The 19,928-nt window shown below is 39.9% G+C and overlaps 1 pseudogene; it reads left to right on the top strand.

Annotated features, from left to right (window-relative positions):
- Positions 1 to 3,876: 3,876 nt before the first annotated feature.
- On the top strand, positions 3,877 to 17,291 carry LOC115896170 (annotated as a pseudogene).
- The last annotated feature ends 2,637 nt before the right edge of the window (positions 17,292 to 19,928 follow it).

Below are 19,928 nucleotides of genomic sequence, written 5' to 3'. Positions count from 1 at the left end.
TTTCAGCTTGTTGACCAGGATGGTCTCGATCTCCTGACCTCATGCTCCACCCCCTCAGCCTCAAAGTGCTGGGATTACAGGCATGAGCCACTACACCCGGCCCAAGAATGTATATTTTTATCAAGCCCTCTAGTGACCTTTATGATCAGGAGAAGTCAGGTAATAATATTGATTGAAGGGTTGGTGAGGGCATATTTTCCAGGTTAAAATGATATTAGACATAGAGAGCAAAGTTGTTAAAAGTTAGATATACAGAGATTTAGACATCCAGAAATTTAGATTCAGAGCACTGGGAGGCACTCATAAATCTGCATTTTTGGCCTGGCACGGTGGCTCACGCCTATAATCCCAGCACTTTGGGAGGCTGAGGCAGGTGGATCATGAGGTCCGGAAGTTGAGACCAGCCTGACCAGTGTGGTGAAATCTTGTCTGTACTATAAAAATCTAGGCAGAGGCCACCATAGCCCTACAGCTCATATACTCCGCACGTGTGCTGAGTTAGCACTGTGTGGATGCTGCCGTGGTTTATGATCCTGTATCTTCTGGAGTGATGGCTGGACCCACTTAAGCTATTGAGCTTGGTTGTATTCATCCATTTTCATGCTGCTAATAAAGACATCCCTGAGACTAGGTAATTTATAATATTACAAATGGACTCTGTTCAGCATGACTGGGAAGGCTTCACAATCGTGATGGAAGACAGAAGAAGACCAAAGGCACATCCTACATGGCAGCATGCAAGAAAGCGTGTGCAGGGGAACTGCCCTTGTGTAAAACCATCAGATCTCATGATACTTATTCACTAATTCACTACCAAGAGAAAAGCAGTGGAAAAACCCACTCCCACGATTCAATTACCTCCTACTGGGTCCCTCCCACAACATGTGGGGATTATGGGAGCTAAAATTCAAGATGAGATTTGGTTGGGAAACAATCAAACCATATCATTGGTTTTTCCCCAGGTTCCCCCATATAAGTCAGTGGATGCAGATGGATACTTGTGACAAGGGCACCATTGAGGTCCAAACACAATACACTGAAGTCCCAGTTCCTGCCCTGCCAGGATACTGTGTCCCACCTGCCGGACCTCCCCTCAACCACCTCCTGTTCAGGAGGTGCCCATATATTCAAGAGAGTTTTCATAATTTTATTTATTCGTTTTGAGAAAGAGTCTTGCTCTGTCGCCCAGGCTGGAGTGCAGTGACATGATCTCGGCTCACTGCAACCTCCACCTCTGGGTTCAAGCAATTCTTATGCCTCAGCCTCCTGAGTAACTAGGATTACAGGTGCACGCCACTATGCCCAGCTAATATTTTGTATTTTTAGTAGAGATCAGGTTTTGCCATGTTGGCCAGGCTGGTCTCGAACTCCTGACCTTGAGTGATCTGCCCTCCTCAGCCTCCCAAAGTGCTGGGATTGCAGGTGTGAACCACTGTTCCCTGCTAGTTTTCATAATTTTCTTTACTTCCACTGTGATGGAAGAACTGGCTTCAGAGAAAGCCATCCTGGAGAGGTGAGGTGGCCCCACCAGGAACAGGTTTCAATCAGGTGTTTTGGAGGCGGTGATGCCTGTGCACCCTGGTGAGAAGGAGCGTGGCATGAACATCAGGAACCAGACTTCACCCGGGAGGAGAGGCCACAGGTGGGGCTGAAGGAGCAGTTCTCACAAGCGATCCTGTGGGCACTGGGGCCACACCACATACCTTGGTGCACGAGTGTCAATGTGGCTCGTGCAGAGTGGGGTAGAGGACTCAGGATATTAAAAGCATCAAGGAATCCAGGGGAGAGCCACCGCACCCAACTTTACTTTCACCCACAGGCTGATGCAGCCCAAGAAAATGTTACTCCACAACGACCTCAATTCTGCACAGAGAACCTGTTTGCCAGGCCCTTGCCACAGGCTATAATCTCAAAATGGGGGCCATCAAGGCTTGTTAGAATACCTGGGACTGAGAGGAAAATAATTTTTTATTTTTTTTGATACAAGGTCTTGCTCTGTCACCCAGGCGGAAGTGTAGTGGTATGATCATAGCTCACTGCAGCCTCTATCTCCCAGGCTCAAACCATCCTCCTGCCTCAGGCCCCCAAGTAGCCAGAACCACAGGTGCACACCACCATGCCCAGCTAAGAACATAATTTAAATATTTTATTTATCTATTTATTGACACACAGTCCTGCTCTGTCATCCAGGCTGGAATGCAGTGACACAGTCTCAGCTCACTGCAACCTCCATATCCTGGGTTCAAGTGATTCTTCTGCCTCAGCCTCCCAAGTAGCTGGTATTACAGTCATGTGCCACCATGCCCAGCTAATTTTTGTATTTTCGGTAGAGACATGGTTTCACCATGTTGGCCAGGCTGGTCTCGAACTCCTGACCTCAGGTAATCCACCTGCCTTGGCACGATCATAGCTCACTGCAGCCTCAAACTTTTGGGCTCAAGTATGCTGAGCTTTGGGCTCAAGCAGCTCAAGCAGTTTGCAATGCTGAGCTGTCATTGCAAAGTGGTATTTAATGTGTTTATAGGTGTGGAGGGGGTTATATAAGTCTCATTTTTAAAATAAAAGCGCTTAGAAATTAAACAATGAATTACCTTTTAACCTTTTAAAAATGATCAGTTGGTAACTTTGTGTATAATATTGATGGATTTCTAATTTTCTAGAATGGTGTTATTAGTAGTAGATTTCTTTGATATAACACAAGTCCTCAGAGGGTATATAACAAATTTGAAGTTAAAATCATTTGATTTTTTAAAAATTTCAAATTGATTTTGGTTTCTCACATATGTAGAGGATCAACAATCATTGAACTAAAATTGTTGACTCTATGATAGTGCCGTTTTTCACTTTATTCAATAAATTACATGAGATATTCAATAATTTATTATAACATGAGCTTTGTGTTAGTTGATTTTGCCTAAATGTAGGCTAATGTAAGTGTTCTGAGCATGTTTAAGGCAGGCAAGGCTGAGCTATAATGTTCAGTTTTGTTAGGTGTATTAAAGGAATTTTTGACTTACAATATATTCAATTTATGATGGGTTTCTTGGGACATAGCCTCATAAGTTGAGAAGCATCTAGGGTTTCTTGGGACATAGCCTCATAAGTTGAGAAGCATCTGGATTAACATGTGTGGGATTTTCTCAATATATTTACACGCTGCAGCAGAATGAAAGGATGTTAAAATTTTTTTCTTTTTTCTTGTGGAAGAATAATTTGTTATGTTACAGTAATACATTAGAATTTCTTATAGTATTTCCTTAATTCCTTTATTTATTTATTTATTTATTTAATTATTGAGATAGATTTTCGGTCTTTCGCCCGGGTTGGAGTACAGTGGTGCGATCTTACCTCGCTGCAACCTCCGCCTCCCAGGTTCAGTGATTCTCCTGCCTCAGCCTTCTGAGTAGTTGGGATTACAAGTGTGCACCACCACACCCAGCTAATTTTGTATTTTTAGTGGAGATGGGGTTTCACAATGTTGGCCAGGCTGGTCTTGAACTCCTGACCTCATGATCTGCCTGCTTCAGCCTCCCAAAGTGCTGGGATTACAGGTGTGAGCCACTGTGTTTGTCACCTATTTCTTTTAAAATTTAGAAACAGAGACTCTTTGAGTGTGCTGAGAGATAGATTCACTTTATTTATAAATAAAGAGACAAATCTATGTGTTTGAACGCAGACCTTATTTTCACAAATGTACTTAATATTTTGCATCTCATCTGAGGTATGATAATCAAATGATAATCAATTCTAATTCTTTGATGTACTATAATATTTTCCTTTCAAATGACTTCATTTTCTATTCTAACACAAAACTCTAAATTTGTTTTTATTTAAGCAAAAAGAAAATAATATTGTTGTTTAAATACGATTGGTCATTTTGGTTTTGAATGTTTGCCCAATCAGTTGGAACAGATCTATCCGACAAGGATTCATTTTAATATCTCTGTGTGGGTAAGTGTCAACACCTCATTTGAATATTCCTTCATTTTTCCCAATGTTCATTCAACTTATCTTAAGCAGTGTAACATTGATGCTTTAATTCAAATATATCTCATGTTTGCAATGATTCTCATCTTAGCCATATTATGTAATCCTTTTATTTTTTGAGACAGATTCTCACTCTGTTGCCCAGGCTGAGTGCAGTGGTGTGATTGTCTCACTGTAGCCTCAGCTGCCTGGGCTCAAGCAATCCACCCACCTCAGCTTCCCAAAGTGCTGGGATTACAGGCATAAACACCACACTGACCTGTAATGATTGTTAAAATTGGGAATTCCTGTGCTCTTAAAAGTCGGATGTAGCTTAGTTGTGTATACTTTCTTTCTGTATTATGTTAATGACTAGAGAACAGGGCTAGCATGTATACTTTCAAGGCCATCCCAGTCTTGAAGTATTTGAACCCTTATTTATTTTAAATTAATATTATTCTTAATTGAAAAATCATAGTTATTTACATGTATGGATACAATGTGAGGTTTTGATAAATGTTTACAATGTGGAATGATTCAATCAAGTGAATTAACTATCTATTACCTGGTTGCCATCTTTTTTTATGAAGAGACATTTGAAATTAACTCTCTTATTTTGAAATATAGAATACATGACTATAGTCACTCTGCTGTCAGTAGATCTCAAAACTTCTTTCTCCTCTCTGTTTGAAACTGTTAGTTTGCTAAGATGATGGCCTCTACTCCATCCATGTTCCTGCAAAGGACATGATCTCATTCTTTTTCATGGTTGTGTAGTATTCCATAGCATACCACATTTTATTTATCCAGTCTATCATTGATGGCATTTGGTTGATTCCATGTCTTTGTATTGAATAGTGCTGCAATGAGCTCTGTTGGTATGCTAAGGATGATGGCCTCCAGCTCCATCCATGTCCTGCAAAGGACATATCTCTTTTTTTTATGGCTGAGAACATGTACCATGTTCTCACTTACAAATGGGAGCTAAATGATGAACACATGGGCACAAAAGGGGAATAAGACTCTGTGTCTGCTTGGGTGGAGGTTTGGAGGAGGGAGAGGATCAGATAAAATAACATGGGTACCATGCTTAGTACCTGGGTGATGAAATAATCTGTACAACAAACCTCGTGACATGAGTTTATGTAAAAAACTGCACGTGTACCCCTGAACCTAAAATAAAAGTGAAAAAAAAAAAAGAAACTTTGCCCTTTGACCAACAACTCCACCTTTCCTTTCTCCCTGCTCCCACAGCCTCTGGTAGCCAGTATTCTACTCTCTATTCTATGAGTTCAACTTTCTAAGATTTTAAAAACCACTGTAGAATTCAAAGTGTTGCTTCTTCTCAGCCCCTTTATACCCCTATGACAATGAATCTATGCCTATTACGGGGAAACTGAATTGGAAAATCAGCACTGATTGACACATTGTTTAATACTAACTTGAAAGATACAAATCCTCACATTTTTACTCAAATGTTGGACTTCAAATACAGACATACGAACTTCAGGAAAGCAATGTTCAGTTGAAGTTGACTGTTGTGGAGACAGTGGGATATGGTGATCAAAGACACAGAAGCCAGGTTAGTGTTTTTTTATTTAAATTAAAAAAGATTTTCTTATTTCAAGGAATTTGCCTTCCTTTGCCATAGACTAATTTTATAAGTATTACCCTTTCTTCCAGATTTTATTATTTTCCTAAGTAATGTTCTTTTCTTGTAAGATTAATACTTTTGTATATAATTGATTTTTTACAAGATTTTAATTTAAACAGTTATAGCAAAAAAATTTAAATATAGCTTCTATTAGTTTTAGCTTATTTCCTTATTTCTTTTTCTTTTTTTTTTTTTTTTTTGAGATGAAGTTTCACTCTTGTCCCCTAGGCTGGAGTTCAATGGCACAATCTCGGCTCACTGCAGTCTCTGCCTCCCGGGTTCAAGTGATTCTCCTTCCTCAGCCTCCCGAGTAGCTGGGATGACAGGCACCTGCCACCACACCCGGCTAATTTTTGTGTTTTTAGTAGAGACAGGGTTTCACCATGTTGGCCAGGCTGGTCTCGAACTCCTGACCCCAGGTGATCCACCCGCCTTGGCCTCCCAAAATTCTGGGATTACAGGCATGAGCCACTGTGCCTGGCTTCCTTATTTCTTTATTTAACTTTATTTGTACAAATCTTCCATAGAGGTTGTACTAATTTACATTCCCACCAACAGTTTATAATGGTTCCCATTTCTCTGTATCCTTGCCAAATTATGTTATTTACTTATTTTTATTATTTTTGGTCTGTCACCCAGGCTGGAGTGCAGTGGCACAATCTTGGCTTACTGCAACTTCGACCTGCCAGGCTCAACTGATCCTTCCACCTCAGCCTCTTGAGTAAATGGGACTATAGGCATATGCCACCATGCCTGGCTAATTTTTAAAATTGTATAGATGGGGTCTTGCTATGTTGCCCAGGCTGGTATCAAACTCCTGGCCTCAAGTGATCCTACCACATTGGCCTTCCAAAGTGCTGGGATTACAGACATGCAACACTGTACCTGGCCTGTTATTTTTTTTATCTTTTTAACAGTAGCCATCCTGATTGAGGTAAGATGATATCTCATTGTGGTTTTACTTTGTATTTTGGTGTTCTGAAAAATGTCTATTCATGTCCTTTGCCCACTTTTTAATGTAAGTATTTGTTGTTGCTGTTATTGTTCAGTTGCTTGCGTTCTTTGTATATTCTGGATACTAGTCCTCTGTCGGATGCACCCAGCTTTCCTCTATGTTTACATTTTACATTACCATAGAGTAAAGCATGAGCCTTATTATTGGTTTGGAATTAATATCTTTGTATGGACATGTTATGAACCTTTTCTTTATCACTATAGAAAACTGCTTAGCATACATGTTAACTGTTAAGTGGTCAAAAAAGGCAGGCTTTAGATTTTATTAAACTGCTATGCTAAATGTATAAAGTTTTTTTAGCTACCAACCAATAGTTGCCTACATAGATGCCCAATTTAAGGCCTATCTTCAAGAATAATTGAAGATTAAATGTTCCTTGTTTGAGTACCATGATTCTCATATCCACATGTGTTCTTTCTTCATTTCACCTACAGGACATTCCCTGAAGTCTCTTGATCTATTAACAATGAAGAACCTTGACAGTAAGGTATGTTTGGTAAATCCACCAAATTTTTTTTGTTTGTTTGTTTGTTTGTTTGTTTGTATTTGAGACAGGATCTTGCTCTGTCACCCAGGCTGGAGTACATTGGCACCATCATAGCTCACTGCATCCTCAATCTCCTGGGCTCAAGCAATCTTCCCACCTCAGCCATCTGAGTAACTGGGATTACAGAAGCTTGCTACCAAGCTCTGCTAATTTTTGTATTTTTTGTAGAAACAGGGTTTCACTATGTTGCCAAGGATGAACTCAAACTTCTGGGCTCAAGTGATCCACCCACCTTGCCCTCCCAGAGTGTTGGGATTATAAGCGTGAGCCATTGTTCCTGGTCCCAACCTTTCATGATGTAATATTAATTTTGAGATAATAACACCTCTTGAAGGCACATGCATGCAAGTGTAGTTACCTATCTTTAGGTGATTTCATCATGATGCAAACATCATAGAGTATACCTACACATACTTACATGATCTAGCCTACTACATACCTAGACGATAGTCTTTGATGGTATGGCTTATTGCTCCTAGGCTACAAACCTGGACAGCATGGAATACTGTAGAATTATAACACAACGGCAAGTATCTGTGTATCTAATTTTATTTTATTTTATTTTATTTTATTTTATTTTATTTTATTTTATTTATTTATTTTATTATTTTTTTTATTTTTTTATATTTTATTATTTTATTTATTATTTTATTTATTTTTTATTTTTTTATTTTATTTTATTTTATTTTATTTTTTTTATTTTATTTATTTATTTTATTTATTTTATTTGAACGGAGTCTTACTGTCTCCCAGGCTGGAGTGCAGTGGCGTGATCTCGGCTCACTGCCACCTCCGCCTCCCGGGTTCAAGTGATTTTCCTGCCTCAGTCTCCTGAGTAGCTGGGACTACAGGCCTGTGCCACCAGGCCCAGCTAATTTTTGTATGTTTAATGGAGATGGAGTTTTGCCACATTGGCCTGGCTGGTCTCAAACTCCTGACCTCGAGTGGTCTGCCCGCCTCGACCTCCCAAAACATGAACCACTGTGCCTGGCCGTATCTGTGAATCTAAACATAAAAAAAGGTACAGTATTAGACAGAAATAATAGACATTAGGCCCTTTGAAGGGAAGGGTAGGAGGAGGTTGAGATTTGAAAAATTACCTATTGGGTACAATTCTCACTCTTTGAGTGATGGGCACACTAGAAGCCAAACCCTCGCTAGTATGCAATATATCTAAGTAAAAAACCTGCACATATATCCCCTGAATCCAGAAATTACATAGATAGATGTATAAATAGCTGGGCGCAGAGGCTCACACCTGTAATCCTGGCACTTTGGGAGGCCGAGGCGGGCAGATCACCTGAGGTCAGGAGTTTGAGACCACCCTGGCCAACATGAGGAAATTCCGTCTCTACTGAAAATATAAAAATTAGCGGGGCCTGTAATCCCAGGTACTCAGGAGGCTGATGCAGGAGAATTGCTTGAACCTGGGAGGCGGAGGTTGCAGTGAGCCGAGATCGTGCCACTGTACTCCAGCCTGGGTGACAGAGAAAGACTCAGTCTCTAAATAAATAAATACATGTATAAATAAATAAATGATAACAACGAAAAGCAAAGGTACAGTATTATATTATGGGACCACCGTCATATATGTGGCCAATCATTTATTGAAATGCCATTATGCAGTGCATGACTGTACCTGTTATTTTGTACTATAGGTATATATCCTAATTTTTTTTTCTGTTAATTGTTAAGGCGTTTGCATTAGAGTGTTAGGGCTAGGATAGCAAAATGCCATAGACTGGGTGGTTTAAACAATGAAAATTTATTTTCCTACAGTCTTGGAGGCTAGAAGTCCAAGATCAAGGTATCACTTGTACTTTCTTGAGAAAGATGTGCTTTCTTGGGAAATCTCTGTCCTTGCCTGGAAAATGACCAACTTATCTCTGTTTTCTCACATGGTATTTTCCCTGGTGTCTCCTGGGTGTCCACATTTTATCTTTTTTTTTTTTTTTTTTTTAAGAAGGAGTTTTGCTTTTCTTGCCCAGGCTGGAGTACAGTGCTGAAATCTCAGCTCACTGCAACCTCTGCCTCCTGGGTTCAAGCAGTTCTCCTATCTCAGCCTCCTGAATAGCTGGGATTATAGGCATGTGCCACTACGCCTGGATAATTTTTTGTAGTTTTAGTAGAGATGGGATTTCACCATGTTGGCCAGGCTGGTCTCAAACTCCTGACCTCAGGTGATCCGCCCGCCTCGGCCTTCCAAAGTGCTGGGATTATAGGCATGAGCCACTGCATCCAGCCCCACACTTTATCTTCTTATAAGGGTGCCAGTCAGTTTGGATTGGGCCCCGCTATAACTGTCTCAATTTTTTTTTTTTATTTTAATGCGGAGGCTGGAGTTCCGTGGCGTGATCTTGGCTCACTGCCACCTCTGCCTCTCAGGTTCAAGTGATTTTCCTGCCTCAGCCCCCTGAGTAGCTGGGATTACAAGCATGTACCACTACATCTGGCTAATTTTTGTAGTTTTAGTAGAGACGAGATTCCACCATGTTGGCCAGGCTGGTCTCAAACTCTTAACCTCAGGTGATCCATTGACCTCGGCCTCCCAAAGTGTTGGGATTACAGGCATGAGCCACTGTGTCCAGCTCAGTCTCACTTTTTAATCACCTCTTTGAAGGCTATATCTCTGTTAAAATCACATTCTGATGTACTGGGGGTTAGGGCTTCAACATACAATTTTTTTGGTTGCTGGGGAAGACAATTCACATTTGATAGATTTCAATCTTGATTTACCTTCCAGATCATGGGCCATTTGCCTACAGAGTAGCACCCTTGGGGGTAAGTTCCAAGATCCCCCAGTGGATGCCTGAAAGTATGCATAGTACAGAGCCCTATATATACTATGTTTTTTCTATGCATACGTACTTATAAAGTTTTATTTTATAAATGAGATGTTCTCTTTTATTATTAGTTACTATTGTTTCTTACAGACTGAAGCTAACAATAGTAGCTAATAATAAAATAGAACAATTATAACAATAGACTGTACTAAAAGGTATGTGAATGTTGTCTGTGTCTCTCAAAAAAAATTTATATATATATATATATATTTTTTATTTTTTATTTTTTATTTTTTATTTTTCTGAGATGGAGTGTTGCTCTTGTTGTCCAGGATGGAGCGCAGTGGTGCGATCTGGCTCACTGCAACCTCTGTCTCCCGGGTTCAAGCCGATTCTCCTGCCTCAGCCTCCCGAGTATCTGGGATTACAGGCACCCGCTACCACGCTTGGCTTTTTTATATTTTTAGTAGAGACGGAGTTTCGCAATGTTGGCCAGCCTGGTCTCAAACTCCTAACCTCAGGTGATCCACCTGCCTCGGCCTCCCAAAGTACTGGGATTACAGGTGTGAGCCACCATGCCCTCAAAAGAGATATATATATATTTTGTATATCTATATATGTATATATATTGTATATATATAAAAATATATAATATACATATATAGATATACAAAAAAATATATATGTATATATACATATATAGATATACTATATATATATATTTGAGAGACACAGACAACATTCACATAACTTTTAGTACAGTCATTGTTATAATTGTTCTATTTTATTATTAGCTACTATTGTTAGCTTCAGTCTGTATCTAAGAAACTAACAATAGTAACTAATAATAAAAGAGAACTACATCTCATTTATAAATAAAACTTTATCATAAGTACTGCCTCAAAATATTTTATTGTACTGTACTCACCCTTTGTATAATAATGTGAGATAATACAATGCCTACATGTTAAGATTAAATGAGGTGAACAGTGAGATAATTCATTTCCAGGGTGAGCTGGAGTGGGTCAACATGACATTTAATGACAGTATTTAGAATAGCATGCAATTTAAAACTTGTACATTGTGTATCTTAGAAGTGTCATTAATATTTTTGGACTGCTGTCAATTATGGGAAATTGTGGAAAGTGAAACTGGGCTGGGCTCTGTGGCTTATGCCTGTAATCTCAGTACTTTGGGAGGCTGAGGCAGTAGGATCGCTTGAGCTCAGGAGTTCAAGACCACCTGGGCAACATAGTGAGACCCCATGTCTACAAAAAAAAATACAAAATTAGCCAGACATGATGGTGTGCACCTGTAGTCCCAGCTACTTGGAAGGCTGAGATGGGAGAATCGCTGGAGCCCAGTAGTTCGTGGCTGCTGTGAGCCAAGATCATGTCACTGCAATTCCAGCCTGGGAAATAGAGCAAGTCCCTATCGAAAGAAAAGAAAGACCACATCTCTACATAAAATACAAAATTAGCCGGACATGGTGGTGTATGCTTGTAATCCTAGCTACTCTGGAAGCTGAGGCAGGAGAATTGCTTGAATCTGGGAGGCAGAGTTTTGCCGTGAGCCAAGATCATGCCGTTGCGGCTTCAACCTGGACAACAAGAGCAAAACTTTATCTCAAAAAAAAAAACAAAAAAAGAAAGAAAAGAAGAAAGGAAAAGAGAGGGAGGAAGGAAGGAAAGAATGAAGCAAGGAAAAAGGAAAGAAAAGAAACGAAGAAACTGGAATATGGGGATCCCATATTTTTAAAATAAAGTTTACTATATAATTCACTATTAAAATAATCCCACTGATGTTTGACTAGTACCACCGATGGTGTGAAACGAAAGCTTTGTGATCCTGGCTACAGATCCTATCAGAGAGGATTCAGAATACAAGAGCTTGCAGGCAGCTACTGCTTTTTATATAGAAACAGCTAAGAAAAGCATAATTCTTTCCAGTAAAATCCTGGAAACACATGAGGACTTCCTTTCAATAGGCTGCTTAAGCCCCATGGCTCAAAATTGATATGAGATTCTGTTCATTTGATTAATTTTTTCTAATTATTCAGCAGTTTTTGTAGTTCAGTTTTATTGTACAGAAAATCAGTCTGTTGAATGTTTATGAAACCCCAAACATGCAATATCCATACAGAAGGAATTTTATCCATACAGAAGGAATTTTAATTTTTGATATATATAAAGGTCACAGGACTTGTCAACGGAAGCAGCTTTTGAATATTTGCTTTATCACTTGCTAGGTCTCTGTGACTTTGGGAAAAATGTCTAGTGCTTTCTGTGATTAAAGGCATGGGAAGGGCCAGGAGCCATGGCTCACGCCTGAAATCACAGCACATAGGAAGGGCCGAGGTGGGTTGATCACTTGAGGTCAGGAGTTCGAGAATAGCCTGGCCAACAGGGTGAAACCCCATCTTTACTTAAAATACAAAATTAGCCGGGCATGGTGGCACATGCCTATAATCCAAGCTACTCAGGAGGCTGAGGCGAAAGAATTGGTTGAACCTGGGAGGTAGAGGTTGCAGTGAGTCGAGATCGTGCCATTGCACCCCAGCCTGGGCAACAAGAGTGAAACTCCGTCTCAAAAAAAAAAAAAAAAAAAAAAAAAAAGCATGGGTAGTGGGTTCAAGCTACCTGCTTTCACAAACCTAACCCTATTACTTGTGCTGTGCAGCTTTGGGAAAATTATGATGCCCTCAATTTCTTTCTCTGTAATATTCATGCAACTCTCCATAAGTCTAAAGTTATTTTTCATAAAAAAATTTAGAGGGGCCAGACATACTGGCTCACATCCCAGCACTTTGGGAGGCTGAGGAGGAAGGATAACCTGAGCCTGGGAGTTTGAGACCAGCTTGAACAATATAGTGAGACCCTTTCTCTACCAAAAAAAAAAAAAAAAAATAGCCAGGCATGGCAGCATGTGCCTGTAGTTTCTAGCCACTCAGAAGGCTGAGGTGGGAGGATCGCTTTCAACCCAGGAGGCTGAGGCTGCAGTGAGCCATGATCATGCTACCACACTGCAGACAGGGCCACAGAGCAAGACCCTCTCTCAAATAAAAGAAAAAAAGGTTAAAAGTATATCTTCTTTTTCCAAAACAGAAGGCCAATATACATATAAGGGAAATTGTCATATTATGAGAGTCTTTTCTGCACTCAGCCCTAATAAAACATGCTGTCTTCAACTTTACTTAGTTGAAGAAAACTTTAGTCTTCAACTTTATTTAGTTGAAGAGAGCAAAAGTTCTAAGTTGGGTTCCCTTTATTCAAGGTGTCTCCACTTTTACTATGTATTGTTCAAACTGAGAAGAGACTTGTACTTAATCTCAGATGTCATTAAGTAGTTGAAATAAATTAGATTTCTAGTTAAATTGAGAGCTACTTCAGTTTTTAATTAGTAATACATTCAATAGCCAGGAATACACACTCTTTTTTTTTTTTTTTTTTCTTTTTTTGAGATGGAGTTTTGCTTTTTGTTGCCCAGGCTGGAGGGTAATGGCACAGTCTTGGCTCACTGCAACCTCCACCTCGCAGGTTCAAGTGATTCTCCTGCCTCAGCCTCCCAAGTAGCTGGAATTACAGGTATGTGCCACCACGCCTGGCCTGCCTCAGCCTCCCAAGAAGCTGGGACACAGGCATGTACCACCACACCCGGCTAATTTTTATTTTAGTAGAGATGGGGTTTCTCCATGTTGGTCATGCTGATTCTTAAGCGCCTGAACTCAGGTGACCTGCCCACCTCAGCCTCCCAAAGTGCTGGGATTACAGGCGTGAGCCACCACACCCAGCTGGCTACACACTTTTAATTTCATGTTCACCTGTTATCATCAAGCCATTTTTCCAGAATATAAAATCTCTAATTTTCACAAAACCATTATATAAAGGGATAGGCAAGAGTATATGCCTGCTGTCTTTTTCTTTTCTCTTTCTTTGAGACAAGATCTCACTCCGTTGCCCAGGCAGGAGTGCAGTGACATGAACCAGGTTCACCGCAGCCCCAAGCTTCCAGGCTCAAGGGATTCTCCCACCTCAGCCTCAAGTAGCTGGGACCACAGGTGTGTGCCCACATGCCTGGCTAATTTTTAATTTTTTGTAGAGACGGGGGTCTTGCCATATTGTCCAGATGGGTCTGGAACTCCTGGGCTCAAGCAATCTGCTGGTCTCAGCCTCCCAAAGTGCTGGGATACAGGTGTGAGCCACCATGCCCTGCTTGTCTTCTTTTTCAGTTGGTCAGTTCTCCTTGCATTGAATGTCTTTCCCCTTCAATCTGAACACCTGAGGAATTATTTACATAGAAAGTTTCTGTTTCTCTCTCTCTCTCTTCTTCTCTCTCTCTCTCTCTCTTTTTTTTTTTTCCAAGACGGAGTCTCACTCTGTGGCCTAGGCTGGAGAGCAGTGGCACGATCTTGGCTCACTGCCACCTCCACCTCTTGGTTCAAGCGATTCTCCTCCCTCAGTCTCCCCGAGTAACTAGGATTACAGGCACCCACCACCATGCCTGGCTAATTTTTGAATTTTTAGTAGAGATGGGGTTTCACCATGTTGGCCAGGCTGGTCTCAAACTCATGACCTCAGGTGATCCGCCCACCTCAGCCTCCCAAAGTCTTGGGATTACAGGCCTGAGCCACCTCGCCAGCTGAAAGTTCCATTTCTTTATGTTAATGATTTATCATCACTATGTTATGTCATGTCAAATTCAAGACTGGCTGAAGCTGCCCCAAAAGTGCTGCAGGGGAATTCCCACAAAGGAGTGCCGCAAATGGTCCTGAGATGGGGCTGGTTGAATTCCACAGGATGAAGTACTAAAATTGCCAGGGTGATCAGTCCAAAGCATTATGAGGGAGCTTACAGAGTGCTGTGGCAGTCCTGGTGATGCACAGTGGGAGAAAAGAGGTGTCCTGTCTAGCTTTATTCATAGCAAGGAGGTCAGGTTATGGAGTTTTTGTTGTTGTTGGTTTTTGTTTGTTTTTGTTTTTTATCAGATCATGGCTCACTGCAGCCTCGACTTCCTGGGTGTCAAGTGATCCTCCCACCTTAGCCACCTGGGGCTACAGGTGCTGCCACTACACCTGGCTAATTTTTTCTTTTTTATAGATGGAGTTTTGCTCTTGTTGCCCAGGCTGGAGTGCAATGGCATGATCTTGGCTCACTGCAACCTCCACCTGCCGTGTTTAAGCATTCTCCTGCCTCAATGTCCTGAGTAGCTGGGACTACAGATGCCCACACCATGCCCAGCTAATTTTCGCATTTTAGTAGAAACAGGACTTCACCATGTTGGCAAAGCTGGTCTCAACTCCTGACCTCAGGGGATCCACCTGCCTTGGGCTGCCAAAGTGCTGGGAGTACAGGCGTGAGCCAACTGCGCCTGGCCTGTCCATGGAATTTTTGAAAAATGTGCTTTGAGCAATCTAAAAAGCAGTCTGCCTAAAATTTATATTATGTATTTCAACTGTATTACAGAATATTGATTTTGTGGAACTGTAATTTAATAAGATATTTTAACAGCAATAAAACATTTTATAATTTTGTATATTGTTATTTTCTAAAGAGTTTAAGACAAATGTAAAACACAGGAGTGATCATATTGAAGCACTCGGAAAAAAACATTGTGGGTAAAAATTCAACCTCAAATATGCAACTGTTCAACTTTCAATGTGGAAATAGTGTCTTGTTACAAAAGAATAATGAACATATTTGTTTTGCAAGGTGCTCTTACACACACACATGACCATTAGACTATGGTAACAATGCTGGGTGCGGTGGCTACGCAGTAATCCCAGCACTTTGGGAGGCTGAGGTGGGCGGATCATCTGAGGTCAGGAGTTCGAGACCAGCCTGGCCAACATGGAGAACACCCGTCTCTACCAAAAATACAAAAATCAACCGGGGTGGTGGCGTTGCCCCTGTAATCCCAGCTACTTGGGAGCTGAGGCAGAGACTCGCTTGAACCTGGGAGGTGGATGGTGCAGTGAGCCTAGATTTCGCCTTTACACTCCAGCCTGGGTAACAGAGTGAGACTCCGTCTCAAAAAAAATAAAAAATTCTTTTTAGGTGGTCTTCGGAAAACAAAATCAAGTCTATCTGCAAACACATCTAGGTGGGGCAAGAGTGTATGAAAATGGGACATTAATTAAGATTGATTGACGGAAAAAGTGATGTAAAAAGTAGAAAGACAAAATCTCTTCCACAATTTTGATGAAAGGTCATTCAATTTGTCTTTTATCACTCAGCTTAATATGAAATAAAATTGAAAATAAATAATTTACATTGTCCTACTATTTACATTTTACTGACTTCATATGTGTAGAAGTGTAAGTGATTTTTAAAAGAGAAACAAGGTTGAGACTTCTAAACCTGAATTTGGATAAAAGATGAATCTTCAAAAGTATTGATAATTTTGGAAATTAATTTTTAAGAAAGGCATGACAGTGATTATCTAGTTACACAGTTTGTTGTCAGAGATTGCAAAGGCTTTACTATAAAAACTATAGGATGAACAATGAATCCTTGATACTGAGATTTTGTCTTTTTCTTAATAGGTGAACATTATACTGCTGATTGCCAAAGCAGACACAATTTCTAAAAATGATTTACAGACGTTTAAGAGTAAGAAAATGTGTGAATTAACAGTGGCATCCAGATATATCAGTTCCCAACAGATGAAGAAACTACTGCTCATGCAAACTTCTCAATTAATGTAAGTTTCAGTAACAATATCTGACAAAGAGGCTATAAATGAGTTTTTATCTGAATCCAGTGTGAATTTTTTTTATTTTGAAAACTTCTGATAATTGATTCTTTGTAAACAGATTTATTTAGATTTAATTCATACACCATGTTCTTCAAGGATATTGGGTTATAATTTTCTTCTCGGAAGTATATTTTCTAGCTTTGATATCAGGGGATGCTTGCCTCATAAAATGACTCTAAAGGAGTTACCTCCTTTCGCTGTTTTTTCAAAGAATTTGAGGATGTTTTATATTAAATTTCCTTTTAAAGTTTGGTAGAATTTACCCATGAAGTAATCTGGTCCTAGGCTATATTTTGGAGTTTTGAAAAATTGCTGCTTTAGTTTCTCTATTTGTTATCGGTTTCTTTAAGCTCTCTATTTATTCTCCATTCAGTGTTGGTAGGTTACATATTTCTAGTAATTTCACCATTTCTTCTAAGCTGTCAAATTGGTTAATGTATAATTGTTCATAATAATTACTTATAATTCTGTTTATTTCTGTAAGAAATAAACTTCTGTAATAAGTTGTAATGTCTTCTCTTTAATTTCTTACTCTATTAACATATTCTCTTTTTGTTCTTAGTCTAGGTAATGGCTTTGATTTTGATTTTTTTTTTCCATATCAACTCTTAGCTTCATGGATTAATTTTTTTTTTTTTTTCTTTTGAGACAGAGTCTCACTCTGTTGCCCAGACTGGAGTATAGTGGCATGATCTCGGCTTACTGCAATCTCCATCTCCCAGGTTCAAGCGATTCTCCTGCTTCAGCCTCCTGAGTAGCTGGGATTACAGGAGCGTGCCACCATGCCTAGCTAATTTTTGTATTTTTAGTAGAGACAGTGTTTCACCATGTGGGCCAGGCTGGTCTCAAACTCTTGACCTCAAGAGAACCGCTGGGATTACAGGTGTGAGCCACTGTGCCCAGCTGATTAAAAAAAATTTTATTCTCTATTTCATTTACTTATGCTCCAATCTTTGTTATTTCTTTCCTTCTGCTAATTTTTGTTTTTTTGGGTTTTTTTTTTGTTTGTTTTTGAGCAGTAAAGTTAGGTTGTTTGAGATTTTTTTTTTTTGAGACAAATTCTCCCTCTGTCACCCAGGTTGGAGTGCAGTGGTGCAATCTTGGCTCACTGCAACCTCTGCCTCCCAGATTCAACTGATTCTCCTCCCTCAGCCTCCTGAGTAACTGGGACTACAGGCGTGTGCCACCACACCCGGCTAATTTTTTTGTGTTTTTAGTAGAGACAGGGTTTCACTATGTTAGACAGGATGGTCTCAATCTCCTGACCTTGTGATCTGCCCGCCTCGGCCTCCCAAAATGCGATCTGCCCGCCTCGGCCTCCCAAAATGCTGGGATTACAGGCATGAGCCACCGCACCCGGCCTTCCAATTCTTAATTGTGCTGCTTTTACCTCGAAACAAACAATTTGAGGTACAAATCTCAGTCCCCAACACATGTCTCATTTGAGGGGTGTTGTGAGCCTGGCAGATGGAATCTGCAAGAAACAATTTCCTCGTCGGCACCAGTACATGCCATTGACCTTTCCTCCACTCTTGTCAATAAGAAGAGGCGTCTTGGCCAGGCTCAGTGGCTCACACCTTTAATCCCTGCACTTTGGGAGGCTGAGATGGGAGGATCACCTAAGGCCAAGAGACCTGCCTGGGCAACATCATGAGACCCCAATCCCTACCAAGAATTTAAAAATTAGCTGGGCATGGCAATGTGTGCCTGTAGTCCAAGCTACTTGGGAGGTTGGAGCAGGAAGATCTTTTGAGCCTAGGAATTAGAGGTTACAGTGAGCTATGATCATGCCACTTTGCTCCGGCCCCTGGGCAACAGAGCAAGATGCTGTCTCTATTAAAAAAAAAAGGAAAGAAAAAGAAAAGAAGTGGAGTCTTTCCTAAGCAAATTGTTTAAGATAAAGATTTGATTGTTTTTATTTTATGTAAATTCAAAGTAGTTTAAAATTTGTATACATACAATATTTAAATATTTTTCCAAATAATTACATAAGATTTCCTTTTATCCCTCATCTAGTTCATTTATGTATGTATGTGAGTGAAGTTTTCCTTCCTTGCACCCATTCAGCCCCTACCCCAGGATCTTTAATCATGTTATTGACTAATCGCTTCTTTGTTTATCATGTTGTCTTATGTTGAGGACTCTTTAAATATAATAATTTGCTCACTTTGAATGTTACTTATTATAAAAATTTGATGGAGATATTTTAAACATGAGACTGGTGAATTTAATTTACATAAACATACATTAGATGAAGTTGCAACAAGAAATCAAACTTTGGGATGTGAAGAACAAAGGGGGTCTAATTAGAAAACCTCAAGTCAAAGAGCCAAAATCAGAGTACCAGGTTAGATCAATAGCAAAGAGTCTAAGACCAAGTGGGGTCAAATCATGAAGGGTGGGACAAATATCGGATCACCACAGACCAAGAGAATCAGGACAGTTAACTTTAGTTTATAAGTGAAACTGTCCTCCTCTGTAAAATTGGGCAGGTTTGCTTGCCTTATCTTGTAAGCAAAAATGTGTATATAGGTGAGTTCATCTTGGAGACAGAGTCATCCAGTTAATCACCAACAATGACAGCAGTTTGACATAGCTACCTTTGCTGTCTCTGCTTTCTCAAAAAAAAAAAAAAAAAAAAAAAAAAAATCCTACTGTAGTTTGCACAATAGGTAAAACAGAAAATGCTAAATTTAATTGGAAAAGTTGGAAATATAATCATCTTATTTGTATTTTCTCAACACTTTTCTGAAACCGTATTTCTCCCAGTTCTGCACAACTTTGGGGAGATTTTAAAACTTTCCTGTCACTGTTTCCTTTTTCATTTTCTGAATCTGATAGTCAAAAAAATAAAACTTTCTCTCCTAAAAGTTTCTGACAGAGTTACTCCATCCACTTTATTCATCACTCTACTTTTTGAACTTATCAAAATGTGCTGAACTCTCTCTCTCTCTCGCCGTGTGTGTGTATATGTGCACATGTATGTGTATTTCTTCTTCATGTTATTCTTTAGCCTTTGGAAAAATGGAAGGATTTGTATACCGGGGCAATGTTTTATTCCCTTTGCAATAGGCATTCAGAGCACAGTCTAGGATAAATGAATGATTAAATGATTCCTTTTCATTTGTACAGTTACTCACTTCATCCAAACCAGGGTAAAAACGGTATAGCTTTATTTCAATGAATATTTATTCAGCACCATGCACCAGC

Source organism: Rhinopithecus roxellana, unplaced genomic scaffold (genome assembly GCF_007565055.1).
Source record: "Rhinopithecus roxellana isolate Shanxi Qingling unplaced genomic scaffold, ASM756505v1 contig5672, whole genome shotgun sequence".
Classification (NCBI taxonomy): domain Eukaryota; kingdom Metazoa; phylum Chordata; class Mammalia; order Primates; family Cercopithecidae; genus Rhinopithecus; species Rhinopithecus roxellana.
This window is presented reverse-complemented; position numbering and strand designations above follow the sequence as displayed.